At 41.6% G+C, this 17,041-nt stretch overlaps 1 protein-coding gene across 6 annotated transcripts in view; it reads left to right on the top strand.

The window, feature by feature from the left end:
• The window catches only part of prr16 (proline rich 16), a 248,938-nt gene that overhangs the window by 191,017 nt on the left and 40,880 nt on the right, over positions 1-17,041 (top strand). For 3 of the 6 annotated variants that reach the window (XM_087998304.1, XM_087998270.1, XM_043711526.2), the window contains exon 3: positions 14,246-14,409. The exons of 2 other annotated variants lie outside the window; for them this stretch is intronic. The gene's annotated coding sequence lies outside the window, so the exon portion shown is untranslated. Of the gene's footprint in view, positions 1-7,793; positions 7,878-14,245; positions 14,410-17,041 lie in introns of those variants that run through there. One more of the 6 variants, XM_087998293.1, reaches the window with a different exon arrangement.

Genomic DNA, 17,041 nt, shown 5'->3' with positions numbered 1-17,041 from the left:
GAACAGTCTTCTCCATAGCTGCATAGAGGGATCTATGACACCTGGCATCCCAGGAAACTTGGATTGTTGGTTGCCTCTGTAGCTGACTCTGGCAAAACCCAAGGAGCAGTTAAATTGTCCAGTGAACAATCCCAATTGTAACCTAACTTTGGATACACCCACACGGACGGATGGACGGACACACACAAACACGCCTCATTGTAAATATGCTTTCACTTTTCTCCCCTCATGCTACCGCATTCCTTTCTCTGCATTTTCCCTGATGTTTCCCCTGATGATTTTCATGATTTCCTTCCTACTGGATTGCCAGGCTACATTAACCAATATTTATTGTTATTCAAGAAAATTACAACGGATTCCTGCACAATGGAAACACTTGTTCAAACACTTGTTTATGTATTTTAAGTGTGGCATGGTAACTCAGTGGCTACACTCCTACTTCACAGCACCAGGGACCCAGGTTTGATTTGTGTGGAGTTTTCAAATTCTGCCCGTGTTTGCGTGGGTTTTCCCTTAGTGCTCGGAATACCGGCTACAGTCCAATGGTATGCAGGTAGGTGGATTGACAATGCTGTATTTTCCCCAGTATCTAGGTATATGCAGATTAGATGGATTAGCCATGGGAAATGCAGGATTATAAGGATAGGGTGAGGTCTGGGTGGGATGCTTCTCAGAGGATAAGTGTAAAATCAATGGGTTGAATGATTCTTTCTGCACAGTAGGAATTCTTTGCAACTACAGACATTTTGTAGGAATTGCTAACTTTGATCTTCAAGCTCTACAATAAGTAGAAATCATCACACAGCAAGGTGACCATAACCTGTTTTCTGTGATTCTGGATTAGTGGTGCTGGAAGAGCACAGCAGTTCAGGCAGCATCCAAGGAGCAGTGAAATGTCGATTTTACTGCTCCTCGGATGCTGCCTGAACTGCTGTGCTCTTCCAGCACCACTAATCCAAAATTTGGTTTCCAGCATCTGCAGTCATTGTTTTTACCTCCTGTTTTCTGTGATGTTGATTGAGGGCTAAATATTAAACTAGAACATCAAGTACAACTTCTCTGCTGTACTTTGAATAGAGCCACATTATTTTTACATTCACCTAAACAGGCAGATGGGGCCTGGCTAGTTCTGGGGCAGAATGTTTCAATGCTACAGCTGGAATTTTATCAATACCAGTTGGCTTTGACATACCTAACACCTTCAGCTACTTCTTGATTTGAATCAAATTGGCTGAAAAGGGAACCTCAGAGGAACTATGAGTCCATTCATGACTCCTGACTGAAGAGAGTTGTAATTGTTTTCTTCCTACCTTTTGCACAAGTGTGCTGAGACCCTTCTCATTGAGAATGAAGAAGTTTGCAGTCTCCTCTTCTGTTGTTTTTAAATGTCCATAACCATTCAGAACTGGAAGTGGCATTTCTGCAGATGGTCCCACATATCACTCATCATTCTCTCACTCTTAATACATTTATAATAGTATTTATTAATAGGCTTTCGAATGTTTACAAGATTGTTTTTGTATTCGACTTTGGAACTCTTAAAAGTTTCTTTGTTGCTTTGTATTTTTGCCCCAGGCTGCTGGGTTACCACTTCACTTGGCATTTGTACAAGTCATTTTCAATAGTTTTGGAAGACATTTTCCTTGCATGTTACTCAATTGACTACATAAACAAGAAGCACAAATCCTGTGGTAAGAATTTAGTATTGCATCAGAAACAATTACGGGATAGGCATTGTGCCAACTGGCATGCACGCTCAAAGATGTCACTTCAGGATTCACTGGACAATGGGGCTTTCAGTCTCATCTTGTTAAGTGATAAGCTACAGATGCCAATCTGGATGCAATTCATCAGTTAGGGCCACATCTTAGGTTCACCTTTGGTAATATAGTTACTACTATTGATTTCAATGCATTTAATAATCATTGTCCCTCCTTTTCCCTCTGCTTCTTTTATATTTGGCCAATTATATGTGTCTTCAAATTAAAAGAAGTAACAGTACTTAATGAGGCACCACTAAAAAATTATTAAAGGTTTGATGGAAACTTACAAATGAAAAGAGAGGTATCATTATGCACTAAAACACATCCAGTCCTTCAGTCTCCATTTGTCATGGATTGCCCACTTCCTCTCAATCACACTTGACACAGACTTAAAAATGGAGTAATGGCCAGCAATCAGGTCAAATGACATCCTTCAAAACAGGCAATAAAAGCTTGCTAGCTGGCAATGCCCACATCCTATGAGTGGAAAAAAAAACTTCTGTTCCCTGGATCTCTTGATGTGATTAGATTAGATTACTTACAGTGTGGAAACAGGCTCTTTGGCCCAACAAGTCCACACTGACCTTCCAAAGAGCAACCCACCCAGACCCATTTCCCTCTTCACCTAACACTATGGGCAATTTTAGCATGGCCAATTCACCTAATCTGCACATCTTTGGACTGTGGGAGGAAACCCACACAGACACAGGGAGAATGTGCAAACTCCACATAGACAGTTGCCTGGGGCGGGCATTGAACCCGAGTCTCTGGCACTGTGAGGCAGCAGTGCTAACCACTGTGCCACCGTGCCGGTGTTAACAATATCCAGTATATCTTGGTGGAAGTTTGTACATGTGGAATGAGAACAGGATCAGATTGGCTGAGTTAAATGGTACACTAGTCAATTTATGATGAAGAGAGTCTGCTGCCCATGAGGTAAAAAAAAGCCCACACCTTCAGAGAGGAGACAGGAGAAGATTGGCAAAAAGAAAATCAGGGATTTAAATTTGCAATGTTTTCTGAGTGATAGTATGAAGGAAAGTGGTGATCCCATAGCAGTATGCACTCACAGTGGGAATGCCACACTTGAAGAAAGCATGGGTTGCGAAAAGGGTCTGCTTCAATATTGTTGTCCAGATTGTTCAGCCTGCTCACCATCAAGTGCAGCTCCCTGCTGTGCAGCAAAACTCACATTTCACTGCTAATGGGTTACAAATAGAGATAAAGAGCAATAGCTGACAGTTGGAAAGAGAGAGAGAGAGAGATGGTGAATTTAAGACAGAAAAAACATCTAAAGGATATACATGGAGACGGATGGGTTGCATGATGAGGCAAAATTACATATAATCAATGCATTAGTACAGATCTTTCTAATAAATGTGGTGATTGAACAGGATTAGAAAATTGGGAAGGATCCTGTGGGAATTTTCAATTGAAAGAAACAAATGCTTTTACTCAGACACTGTATGCAAATTGGTGCAGTGAGCTGTCAACTGCATTTTCCAATGCTTTTTGCAAAGATTCTGCAGGTAGTAATGCATCCCCATATGGAATAGGCATCAAAAAGAAAGTACATTTTGACCTTTTGTAGGTTGAATTATTAAAGGTATTTCATACTGATTCTCATTGATTTTTGGGTCTCTTTTGTGTCAATCCACTGTTTCCATCCTTTTACCCACTTCAGGTTTTGCATGGTTTGATTTCTGCCCAGCCATGTGTCCTACCTCAGAATTGTTTTGAGCTGGATTTGATGGACCCTTGGGAGGCGGACCTGATGGCTAGCACACATAGAACATCCAGCATGGACAACCCACTCCTGACCTGTCCACAATTTTGCACGTGGGCAGGGGAGGCATCGAGTGGCCTGTCCACCCTTTCCTTTCCTCTCGTGGGTGTCACTGATTTAATGGCCATCACCAATCGCCTTTGGGAAGATAGTGGTGAGCTGTCTTCCAGTGTTCAGGGTGTAACCACAGTGCAGTTAAGCAAGGCCTGTTGAGGTCTTTAACTGATTATTTCATGGCTGCTTTCGAGTTTCATCATGCTGAATATAGTATTTTACCAGTGGTGGCGGGGAACCCACACCATGCAGCAAACCAAACAGTTGTGCAGGGTGATGTGAGGGAAGAGGGAAAGCCCTCATTTACAGGCCCAGAGGGTCCATCTGAGGCAAACACCACTCCCCACCCAAAAAAAAAGATCATACTCCCTTTAACCCTTCAACACAGGTGCCTGTCTGTCCCTTTTTACCACCCTCACTTACACCCCAGACTTACCAAGGCACCTTGGTAAGTCTGGGGTGTAAGTGAAGGTGGTAAAAAGCACAATGGAACTGGCTGTAGTCTCTGCATGATCGTGCTGCAGGCTGGATGTAAAGTGGGAATTTCTCCTGGGAAAGGGATAGAAGCCTCGCCTTAACACAATGAGTGTGCCCCCAACATTTAATTACTGCAAGGCAGCTGTCAGAATTGTGGACACATTCACACCTCTCAGGTCTACCATCTTTTAGCTGGGGAGGAAGGAATACTCTTTCTTGGAGAACTCAACATATAAGGGCGTATATGACATGGAATGGGAGGTAATATGGGAGGTGAGAGTGGAGGGAGGCTCATTGACAATCAACAACACACGAGCTTTGCTGGGGTAGAGTGCATTTCTATAGCTGGTGTTATGACTCAATATGGCTGTGCCTGAGGGGATAAATTGGGCAGGCGAACAGTTAGATAGATGGGATGAGTGGGAATGGGGCAAGTGCATTGCTAATGGGGTTGACAGGGTGGGCTACCAAGAAGGGAATGTGTACATTTGGGAGTTCACTGAAGGAAAGAGGCTGAGCTTGAGACTCACTGTATGTGACCACTGTTTTCTTCCATTTTGATGAACGGAAACAGGTATGTGAAGGAGCTGAAAATGGCTGCCATGATAGCTGGAATGGACGCAGTAAATGTTTCATTCTGTGGGGATGGCGCCTTCTCTTTGGGGTCTTTAAAGGGCGACAGTACTCTGGGATCACTACACGTTAGATGTGAACTTGGGCTCCGAGCTTTCCTGACCACATCATACAGAAACAGAATTCAATGCCAATAATGGTTGTGATGCAAAAGCAATGCGTATTTTGACCTGGAAAGTGAACATCTATTTCCAAATGTCTGAACATGTTTACAACACATTTACAATTAATTTCGCTTAGGCCACATGTGGTGCCCTCAGAAAGTCTTCCTTTGCTTCCCACTTTCTCTGAGTGCAGTCCTGAGATCTGCAGCTGGGTATGGAGGAAGCCTGCTCTACAATAAAGCCTGTTGGCCATAGAGTTTTGCTGCAGCAACCCTGGGGCCATTTATGGTTTGACAGCTTAGAGGGCGCCAAGTGTGTCCTGCCAACTTCTGATAATCTCATATTTATCCAGTTTGTATTGCATCTGACTCATATTTGTACACTCACTCACGTTGTCTAAATTGGCCAGAATCCTTTTGATATCCTCTTCACCATTCATAATCCCACCTTGTTTTGTACCGTAAGCAAAGTTGGAAATATTACATTTGATTCTCATCGTTTGATTCTCTTTAATCATTGATATGTATTGTGAATGAGTGGGGCCCAAGCACTGAACACTACAGAACTCTTACTTCCACTCCATTAATGATGAATGTATTCATATTCTGTTTCCTGTCTGCTAACCAATTCGTAATCCATCCAGTATATTACCACCAATCCCATGTACTTTGATCTTGTACACTAATCTCTTATGTGGGACTTCATCAAAAGCTTTCTGAAAATCCAAATGCATCACATCACTTGATTATCTTTCATCTTTCACACAAGTTACATTGTCAAAGAACTCCTTTAGGTTTGTCAAGAAGATTTTCTTTTCATAAAGCCATGTTGACTTTGTGCAATTCTGTTGGCATTATCTATATAGCTTGTTATCATATCCTGGTAATAGACATCTGCATGTTCCCTTCTATTAATGTTAAACTAAGGAGTCTGTAATTCTCAGTTTTCTCTCTGCCTCTTTTTGTTTAAAATAGTGTGTTAGATTTGCCATCCTCCAATTTGCTGCGGAAGTTCCAGATGATACAAAATTTCAGAAGATGACAACCATTGAGAAATTCAAAAATAATAAGGGTTAGGATTAATCTGTGATTGGGTTAGGGTTTGTGAAGTATTGCTCCTCTAATGCCCATAGTGATGAAGAGCTTATGCCCAAACATCAATTCTTCTGTACCTTGGACGCTGCCTGATCTGCTGTGCTTTTCCAGCACCACACTCTCGACTCTGTTCTCCAGCATCTGCAGTCCTCACTTTCTTCTGTAATGCCCATAGCCTATTACCTTTTTATCACTTGCAAGGTGTCCCACATTTAAAATTGTAACAGCTATATGGCTGTTCTTTGGCCGAGTTCAGCTGCATGAAATCATTGGACACTTCCCTAAAAGACAATATTTTTGTTTGCGTCTACGCCAACCCTGTCCCTGCATCGGCATGATGGCTCAGTGGTTAGCACTGCTGCCTCACAGCAACAGGGAATTGGGTTCAATTCCAGCCTTGGGTGACTGTCTGTGTGGAGTTTGCGTATTCTCTCCATGTCTGCGTGGGTTTCCTCCGGGTGCTCTGATGTCCTCCCACAGATTTGCAGGTTAGGTGGATTGGCCATGCTAAATTGCCCATGGTATTCAGAGATATGCAGATGAAGAGGGTTAGCCATGGGAAATGCAGGATTTCAGAAACGGACGTGAGCAGGATGCTCTTCACAGGGTCAGTGTAGACTTGATGGGCCAAGTGTCTAGATTGTAATGGTGCTGGAAAAGCAGAGCAGGCCAGGCAACATCTGAGGAGTAGGAAAATCGACGTTTCGGGCAAAGGCCCTTCATCAGGATGCTGCCTGACCTGCTGTGCTTTTCCAGCACCACTCTGATTTCCAGCATCTGCAGTCCTCACTTTTGCCTTGATGGGCCACATGGCCTGTTTCCAAACTGCAGGGATTCGATTGTATTCTACCTGGGACCTTCATCATTATTTGCATGGTTCTGCAGTCTTCAGAGGAAAACTGCCTTTTTGTTTTTCATTTAACTTTTGACATCAGTGTCCCTGGAAGAAAGCCATCAATTGTGTTCCTCTTATCACTACAAAATGAAATTGCAAAGGGATAGGATCAGTCTGAACTTGATTTCGATATGGATAAATAGCCTCCCTGCCATTGACTGTTAAAGCTGATATATCAAGAAGGATCACCTGGCTAAGCCACTAGCATTCATTGGACTAATGAAAATGCAACTCCACTTTAGCCAAGAATCAATTCCTTCAGAATGAGGAGAAATATGGACAAAATAACAAAGTACAGAGCTGTGAACTTCCCGACTCTCCCTTACAATGAAAAGTTTGTGATTGCACTCAATTCTAAAAAAAGGGGAGCATCGCAGCTCTGAAATTCTAAACTTTGCAGTCGAATTACTGAGAAAAATAAAGGCTAACAGAATCAAAAAGTGAGTCAGTAACAATGACCACCATATTTTCAAAACCACTTTACAAAGGTAACAATTAGACATAGTTCTGTGATTGACAAAGATATATTGGTGGGATTTGAAAATATTTTTGAAATAAGACATTGAAATAAAAAACTGGGCAGCTTAGTAAGAGTATTATAAAATGGGATGGAGACTACTGGAGACGCTTACAGCAAGGCTGAAAAGGGATCTCTAATGTGGTATCAAATGACAGCATATGCTGACCTACAGAGATAGAGCAAACTAAAATCCTGGAAAGTTGGTTATCGGCCGTGCTCAGTGAAAATTCTCCTGTCTTCGTCAGGAAACACTAGAAACATGAACACAATCTCGGATAACTTTTAAGTGCAATATTGTTGGCTATTATTTAAATATAAAGCTGTGGTGACTCAGGATATATCCTTGAAAAACAGGCAGGAGAGAAGACAAGCATTTCTAGAATAAAGTGGGAAAAAGTACTGAGCATGGTCGTTTGTGATTGAAATTTATTTTGCTTCTCATTCCTAACCCAATTCAAATTGGTCAGGTTTACAGATCGTCCCAAACCAGGAGGGGCTGGAGAATAAGAACAGAAATCATTGGACATTACAGATCAAGCTGGACAAATTAGGAAAGTGGACAGCACATTTTTAGATGAAAACTAGATCAATCTTTAACTCTAAAAAAAAAAGGGTGACACATTGAGGCCATGAGATCAGCCCAAGGATGGTAATGGAAATATCCTGCAGATTATCACCAACTACTGCTGATGAATCCGTGTGTTGAACTTCACTTGGGAGAAGTTAAAGGCAGCAAAAATGTACTCTGGATGGGGACTTCAAGTGTAGCTAAGAACCATGACTGATCAAGCTAGATAAGACCTGAATGATATATCTGCCAGGTTGGGCTACAGAAGAGGAGAGAGTCAACAAGAGGGAAACACCAATGTGACCATGTTCTCACTGATCTACCTGCTGCATATGTATCTATTGCTTGACAAGAATGGTACGAATAACTACTGCAAAGTCCGTGAGGTCCCAAGTTCACAGTGCAACTAAATTCCATTATATTGTATGTCACTATCACTGCATTAAATGAAATAGGGTAAGAACAAAGCTAAGAGCTCAAAACTTGTGCCATCAGTAATGATAGAATTGCTACTCCATCACAAACAGTAACCAAACAAACCGACTCTGTCATTACCATCTGGCTGGGAGATCCACCCTAATTCAGTGAAGAGTGAAGGAGAGCATTCCAAGAGCTGCATCAGGTATAGAAAATAAGATGCCAGTTTTGTGAAGTGACTATACACAACAGCATGTGTACTAAAAGTTAGAAACAGCATAAGACACGGAGCAAAGTGATTCCACAATTGATCAAAGGTTTGCAGTCCTGCAGCATTCATTCTGGAATAATGGTGGATAATGAAACAATTAATGAGAGAGAAACAGCTTCGTGAGTATCTCTGTTCTGATTTAGAATTGTACTGCTGTTCCTTCAGTCAAAATAGTTAGATCAGTGGTTCAGGAATGTGGCTTCTCATGCTCCTACCTCACAACTTTCTCAGAGGCAGTTAGAGGAGGTAACTAAATGCTGGCCTTGATACTAGTCACCATATTCCATGGACAGATGACAAATAAACAAAAACTTAAAGACCAGGAGGTGTGCAGAACAGAACCATATGGCTGGTTTTGAGGGCGATGAATCATTATTCTAAGAAAAGATTTTCTCAGGTGTGAAAATAGGTGCCAAAAAGAAACTTTAAATAAGCTTTTTTAAGATTAAAAACAGAAAATTGTGACCTTGGAATATTTCTTCAAGTTAAATTGTGGAAGTAGAACTAAATGATAGAAATTATTCAAATGGTAGTTTTATGGTCGATATTAGGATATTTATCCTTTCAGAGGAACATGTTGAATACACTTCCAGAAACTCCAACAACATATCCCCTAGAACCGTGAACAGCACTTCCAATGTCACCACAAACTAAAAATGAGAGCCATCCAAGCTAATCGCTGAAATAGCTAAAAAAATTAAATGGTCTATGCCTCAGGCCGAGGCCAACCCAATACCTAATATGGAAACGTGATGTGACAGTTTTGGCTAGTAACCATTTTAAGTTATAGTGTGTCTAAGACAGGCTCTGAGCAACCATTTTGGACAGAACTCACCCTCAAGGGAATACTTTGAGAAGCACCAATGAGAGATGAGCAACAGAGAGATGACAAAAGGCCATCCAGTGAAAAGACCGCTGTACTAAACCAGACTACCAAGGGACACGACCATAACAGCAAAGCAAAAAACCCTTTAGTCTTTCCCAGAATCTGTGTTCTACTCAGCCTGCATGTGGGAGTCATATTCAACTACTCAATTGCAGAAGCCTTCACAGCTGCTGAATTTAACTTCAGGTTTTCAACCAATTCATTTTAAAAAAAAAGGGAATTCGCAAGCAAGCAATAGGCCTTCACAGTATTAGAGTTGTATCTTTAACTTCCATAAATATTTTTTATCCTTAATGACTTATCACGCTTATTTTTTCTTTTGCCAGTACCCTTGTCACTTCCACATGAATAATTGTAGCAGTAGTTTTGCAATAAACTCGTCATTATTTGCATAAGATGAAAGCTTTGCTGTTGGTTCTTCTTTAAATTGAAACACCTGTAAACTAAAAAGAAGTTAAGAATTCCAAGTTTGCAGTTTGCAGGTCAATCTGAGGACACTTTTGATATGGCCATTAAACATACTTCAATGAGAAGATTTAGGATATTTCTCCATGAGTGCTGTAAGATTAGCTAATTGGCTTAATTCATCTGTAATTGATTAAAACTTGATTAGTCAAGGATTTTGAATTTGATATGTTTGAGGATGACAAGATAATAAGCCTATGGAATTTGGCAAAGATGGTATTACAGGGGAACAGAGGTTGATGCACAGTAGGATGTCAACAATAGAGCAGCAAAGGCCTTCCAATTGTGAGGTGAAGGAGACACCAAGTTGGGGTTTAGTGACAATGCGGTTGGAATAGGTGTATGGCCATTAGGGTTATAAAAATAGATAGACATCATTGACATTTAGATCTGTATACTTAAAATAGAATCTCACTTCGTTTCTGTGAGTGTTCTGCTCAAAATATCAGGGTAACGTTGAGACATGGTGAGAAGGCAGCAAAACTGGTGGGGGTACGTTGCTGTGCTCATTTTATGTGCCACTCAGCTAGTTTTCACTGAGTAAAGGGAATTAAGTTCAGATTTAATGTCTGTTCCCAAACTGTTTGAAACCACAAGCTTTAAAAAACAAAATAAAGACAGGTGATTGATAGACGCCAGTCAGGAGACAGAAATCCTCCTTTATTACATATATGGAAATCTGATCTGCTATTTTTCTTTTTTAAATAAATAAACTCTGACCTTTCACTTGGTAACATCAAATATTAGGTTCATATTTAATTAGTTACTCTCTGACCTACTGTAAAGGGAGGATTATGATTTATTTGTATAGAATAATATTATTTCCATAGCTACAGGGACAACTGGTACACTGATGTCAGAGTTGTCATTGTGGTTGAGTTAAATCATGTATCAGATGAATAATTTGGGTGTAGTTCCATTCAGAATTATTTTCAGGCAAATAGCAGGAGTGAGTCACATATTCAGGGAATTATGACAGTGGGGAAGAGAAGCCGCATTGAATGACAGGAAGGAATAAGGTTTGAGGTTTGCAACAAAACAGATAGAATGTAATGAGTGAGGTTAGGCTTTGAAGAGGTAATAGGAAAAACTCTCAGTAATTAATTTTTTCTCCCTATCTTTCTGCTTCCTTTTGCCATTGGCTGACCAATTCTTCCTATACATTCACAAAGTGGCGAGTTATAGAGGTATAGAGATGTACAACATGGAAACAGACCCTTCGGTCCAACCTGCCAATGCCAACCAGATATCCCAACCCAATCTAGTCCTACCTGCCAGCACCCGGCCCATATCCCTCCAAACCCTTCCTATTCATATACCCATCCAAATGCCTCTTAAATGTTGCAATTGTACCAGCCTCCACCACTTCCTCTGGCAGCTCATTCCATATATGTAACACCCTCTGCATGAAAAATTGCCCCTTAGATCTCTTTTATATCTTTCCCCTCTCACCCTAAACCTATGCCCTCTAGTTCTGGACTCCCCAACCCCAGGGAAAAGACCATGTCTATTTATTCTATCTATGCCCCTCATGACTTTATAAATCTCTGTAAGGTCACCTCTCAACCTCCGACACTGCAGGGAAAACAGCCCTAGCCTATTGAACCTCTCCCTATAGCTCAAATCTCCAACCCTGGCCACATCCTTGTAAATCTTTTCTGAACCCTTTCAAGTTTCACATCTTTCCGATAAGAAGACCAGAATTGTACGCAATATACCAACAGTGGCCTAACCAATGTCCTGTACAACCGCAACATGACACTCAATACTCTGACCAATAAAGGAAAGCATACCAAATGCCTTCTTCACTATCCTAGCTACTGGCAACTCCACTTTCAAGGAACTATGAAACTGCACTCTGAGGTCTCTTTGTTCAGCAACACTCCCTCGGACCTTACCATTAAGTGTATAAGTCCTGCTAAGATTTGCTTTCCCAAAATGCAACACCTCACATTTATCTGAATTAAACTCCATCTGCCACTTCTCAGCCCATTGGCCCATCTGATCAAGATCCCGTTGTAATCCAAAGTAACCTTCTTCGCTGTCTACTACGCCTCCAATTTTGGTGTCATCTGCAAACTTACTAACTATACCTCTTATGCTCACATGCAAGAAAAGTAGTGAACCCAGCACCAATTCTTGTGGCACTCCACTGGTCACAGGCCTCCAGTCTGAAAAACAACCCTCCACCTAGCAACCTCTGTCTTCTACCTTTGAGCCAGTTCTGTATCCAAATGGCTAGTTATCCCTGTATTCCATGAGATCTAACCTTGCTAACCAGTCTCCCATGGGGAACCTTGTCAAATGCCTTGCTAAAGTCCATATAGATCACATCTATCACTCTGCCCTCATTAATCCTCTTTGTTACTTCTTCAACAAAACTCAATCAAGTTTGTGAGACATGATTTCCCACACACAAAGCCATGTTGACTATTCTTAATCAGTCCTTGCCTTTCCAAATACATGTACATTCTGTCCCTCAGGATTCCCTCCAACAACCTGCACACCACTGAGGTCAGGCTCACTGGTCTATAGTTCCCTGGCTTGTCCTTACCACCTTTCTTAAACAGTGGATCCACATTAGCCAACTTCCAGTCTTCCGGCACCTCACCCATGACTATCAATGATACAACTATCTCAGTAAGAGGCCCAGCAATCACTTCCCTAGCTTCCCACAGAGTTCTAGGGTACACCTGATCAGGTCTTGGGGATTTATCCATTTCTATCCGTTTCAAGACATCCAGCACTTCCTCCTCTGTAATATGGACATTTTGCAAGATGTCACCATCTATTTCCCTACATTTGAAATCTTCCACATCCTTTTTCACAGTAAATACTGATGCAAAATACTCATTTAGCATCTCCCCATCTCCTGCAGCTCCACATAAAGGCAGACTTTCTGATCTTTGAGGTACTCTATTCTCTAAGATCAGCAGGAGATGGAGGAGTATTTTCTTACATTTTTCACTGCTGTAACTACTATTGTGATCTTCAGGCTGTGGGTGCTTTGTATTAAATGTCATATGGCATTAGCTTTAAGATAATATTCATTTTTAAGAGACTACAATTATAGACTTCAAATGGTATTTCCACCTGCCACTTTCCATTCCTTTGTCTGGTAGCTGTGCCTAGCAACGAGTGCAATGTTGTGTATTTTTTCAGTTATCTTCTGAAACCTCTCAAGAACATCACTGTTGTTTCCTGTAAGGGTTCAATAGCTTCCTTGTACTGCCCTGACTGTTTTGATACATGTAATTTAAAGCACAAAAATGGTCATGTTTAATGCTGGTCTCAATTCATGCTGGCCTCCTCCACTGTAGCCAGGGCTTCCGAAAATAAACTCGACATATTTCACTGATACCGACCGGTATTAAACTGAGAATGCCGGTATTAAACTGTGAGTATATTACACAGAAGTGCAAAATTGCTTCTAAATGTTTGAGACGCATTAATTTTTCAGTACTCAGTCAGCCCCCACATCTATGGACATAAATCTAACTTTCCTGAGGACTGTAGGCAATTTACAAGTTCATTAATCATGCAAATTATACATAATGACCACTCATCCTTTAACATCACTTATAGTATAGGTAACCAAAGCCATGATTATTTTTGTGAGCCTTGAAACAAACTCACTGCTGATCTTTGTTTTCTCTAAGTGGGCTGTTTGCATGTTGTTTTCAATGTAAGATCAATTCTCTATTATGTAACTAATTGATTTGTACATTTAAATCAATGCAAATAATAAATTACATGCTGTGTTGTACTAATTTCTTATTTTGTTTAACATCTATTGAAAATGGAGTAATAATATCCTTGAAGGAGCTATGGTTGACTACATGTTTTGCCAGTCAATGATATGTATTATCTCAGGAAGAGATTCAATGCCACATGATCTTACTCTTTCTTCCTGCCTCATGGCAAGGTGAAACCACAACTTAACGTTTTCCTTGCCTCAGCAAACTCTTTAAATATTCTTTAGCAATGTAGAAAAACCAACAATATTGTAGGGAAATCTGGCAGAACCATAATATTGCAGCAAACTGCAGTTATCTTTTTCAGCTCATAAATTGATATGACGCAAATCTAACCTGACTCCATTGAATTGTTGGGTGGAGTCTTCCCAGCCCCTGGCTGATGAGGGCAATAGTGAGCAACTCAACATTGAGATTAAAAAGTCCAATTTTCCAAACACAGTTTGAATAGTGAGATAAGAATCTCACTGAGAGCAGGGAGAGATCTATTTGAATGCATAAACAAGTCATTGTTGCCTAATTTCACCTCATTTATGTGCTGTTTATTGTTTTCCCAGGCAGTGGAGATGAACTAGATGGTGACAGTTTCTGACATGAAGGTCAGACCTCCCGGCTCCAACCTATTGGCCTCTCCTCTGGGTATTCATCTTTAGTCAACATTCCCCGACACTCCAGGGCATGCTCCAAGGGCAGCAGTGGCCTGGACCTTCCCTTTACAAAGGTTGGCATATTTAAGGAGGGATGTAAATGCATTGAAAATAATTCAAAGGAAGTTTACTTGAGTAATATCTGGAATGTGGGGATTGTCTAATGAAGAAAGGTTGGACAGGCTAGATTGTATCTGTTGGAGTTTACAAGAGCAACAGGCAACTTGATTGAAATACATCAAATCCTGAGAAGTCTTGAGGGGTAGATATGGTGATGATGTTTTCTATTATGGATCATAAAACAAAAATGAAACTTTTGTTTTCCTCTTAGAGCATTGTGTGTCTTTGAAGCGTTCGTTCTCAAAAGGTGGTGAAAGGCATAAGTGGAACAGTTATTTTTTAAGGAAGGAGGTGAAAGGTTACCGGGGGTATGTGGAAATGTGGGTTTGAGGTTAAAGTCAGATCAGCCATGATCTCACAGAAGGATGGACTGGCCTTGACGGCTATATTTCTATGATATAGTTGAATCATGGAAAGGGTTGAGGGATGGAATGGCCGATTCCTGCTCCTCAGCTCTGAGAGCCCAACTATTCCAGTGGAAAGGCCATTTTCTTATCAGTATTTCTCTGAAGTATATAATTGCCTGGAGTTCAGTTTCCGAGTGAATAGACACACCAGTGTTATTTGCATCCTGAAGCTAAGGCTGACTATGTGATCCTGGTATCATCTAAGATCGAATTGTGCTGCATCCATTGGCAAGGATCATAGCTTTGATGTCGTTATAGAGCAGGCAGAGCCATGTAAATATTAATTGTTTCCACCACTTTGCAAAGTAGTTTATTTTCATTGACCGCCTCTTAAGTCACCTTTTTCACTTGTAATGAATAGTAGGACAAGAATTAACATCAAACGATGGGTTGAAAGGCGATGAAAAGGAATGCTTAGTTGTTTTAGGTCACCTCTATTGTTGGGGGGGAGTGGATGGGTGCAGGAGTGCAGGGTTTGGGGAACCACTCCTTGCAAATGTTGTCAAGTGGATGGATTGATGGATCCTAAACGCGATTCTTGATAATGCGGCACCTTAGCAGCAATGTGTAGCTGAGCTGATGCTTTGTCCCTTTCTTTGATGCCAGAATTATCCAAAGAGGATTGATGCTTTATACCTATTCTTCCTGCATGACCAAACTTTGCCGCTGCACGATCCTATGTGGGACAGGATGCACCACAATCATTCTGGAGTCCCTGCTTGCTGTATACTTCAGAGCACTTCCAGATCTCTCCAGGCATCTGAACCATTTCAATGATTTCTTCTGCGAAACATCTGGACATCAAATATGTCCTCATTGATCGGTTTCCTCACTGGACTCATCAGGCATGTTTCAAGTGGGTGCCCCTTGTATCCAAGCAGTGAGCTGATTAGTATGTTTTGCATGATGAAAAATGTTATGAAGCATTGCCAGTGGGTGCCCTGATGTGTGGTATTGGCTTCATGTTAAAGCTGCTGACACACTCCACTTCTGTCAAGTTGGCTAAAGCCCGAAACCTGTGTGCCTGCTCACTTTGACTGGTATCATCAGTGGCATAATTGCCTGCTCTGTAAAACAGTCAGTCATCTGTTTTATGTATTTGGGTGTTACTGACTGCAAATCTTGCAGTTGCCTGTGGCAAATCGCTGGCAGAAACCAGAGGAAAAGAGGTTGAGGGGTAGCAACATTGACTACCACCAATGAAGCATGGTCACCAGGTCCAATTGGAACAGATCTTACTCCAACAGGCTGCAAATATCGATCAGCAGCTGCTGAGAGGCCTCGGGCCTCCCAAGACATCTGTATTGCAGCATCTCCAGGAAGTTTATAACCGCCCATAATTCCCGAGTTGTGGATGTGGCCTCCTGCAAGCTACTCTTCTCGCGTCATGAGTTGTAGGTCGAGGGCTTACGCCCAAGATGTCGACTCTCCTGCTCCTCGGATGCTGCTTGATATGCTGTGCTTTTCCTGCGACTCATTTTTTGATTCTATAAAGATCAGGCTGTTATTGCACCAATGGTGCTGCTCCTGTTGTCATTGCTGTCAGTTCTGCTGGCCATTTTTTGTCCACATCGGAGTTCCAAAGCCAAATAGCATGAGCACTGCGTGGCACGATGGCTCAGAGGTTAGCACTGCTGTCTCACAGTGCCAGGGGCACGGCTTTAATTCCAGCCTCAGGAGACTGCCTGTGTCGGGTTTACACATTCTACTCATGTCTGCATGGGTTTCCTCCAGGTACTCCGGTTTCCTCCAACAGTCCAAACTTGTGCAAGTTAGGTGGATTGGCCATGTTAAATTGCCCCAAGTGTTCAAGGATGTTCAGGCTAGGTGTATTAGCCATGGGAAATGCAGGTATAGAGTAGGGGGAATGTGATCTGGGTGGGATCCTTTTGGAGAGTTGGCGTGGATACGATGGCCTGAATGGCTAGATTCCACACTGCAGGGATTCTGAGCGTATTATGCTGATTTGATAGATCAAGTCTTCAGTATGGAGACCTGATATGCAACCTACAAAGTTATTAAAGTAGTCTTGAACCACCAAAATGTTACAGCACGGCAAGAGATAATTTCACCTATTATAGAGTCATAGAGATGTACAGCATGGAAACAGACCCTTCGGTCCAACCCGTCCATGCCGACCAGATATCCCAACCCAATCTAGTTCCACCTGCCAGCACCC

Source organism: Chiloscyllium plagiosum, unplaced genomic scaffold (genome assembly GCF_037043375.1).
Source record: "Chiloscyllium plagiosum isolate Xiang-an unplaced genomic scaffold, Cpla_swu_hap1 HiC_scaffold_2, whole genome shotgun sequence".
NCBI classification, from domain to species: domain Eukaryota; kingdom Metazoa; phylum Chordata; class Chondrichthyes; order Orectolobiformes; family Hemiscylliidae; genus Chiloscyllium; species Chiloscyllium plagiosum.
Note: the sequence above shows the minus strand (reverse complement) of the source record. Positions and strands in the feature narration are given on the sequence as shown.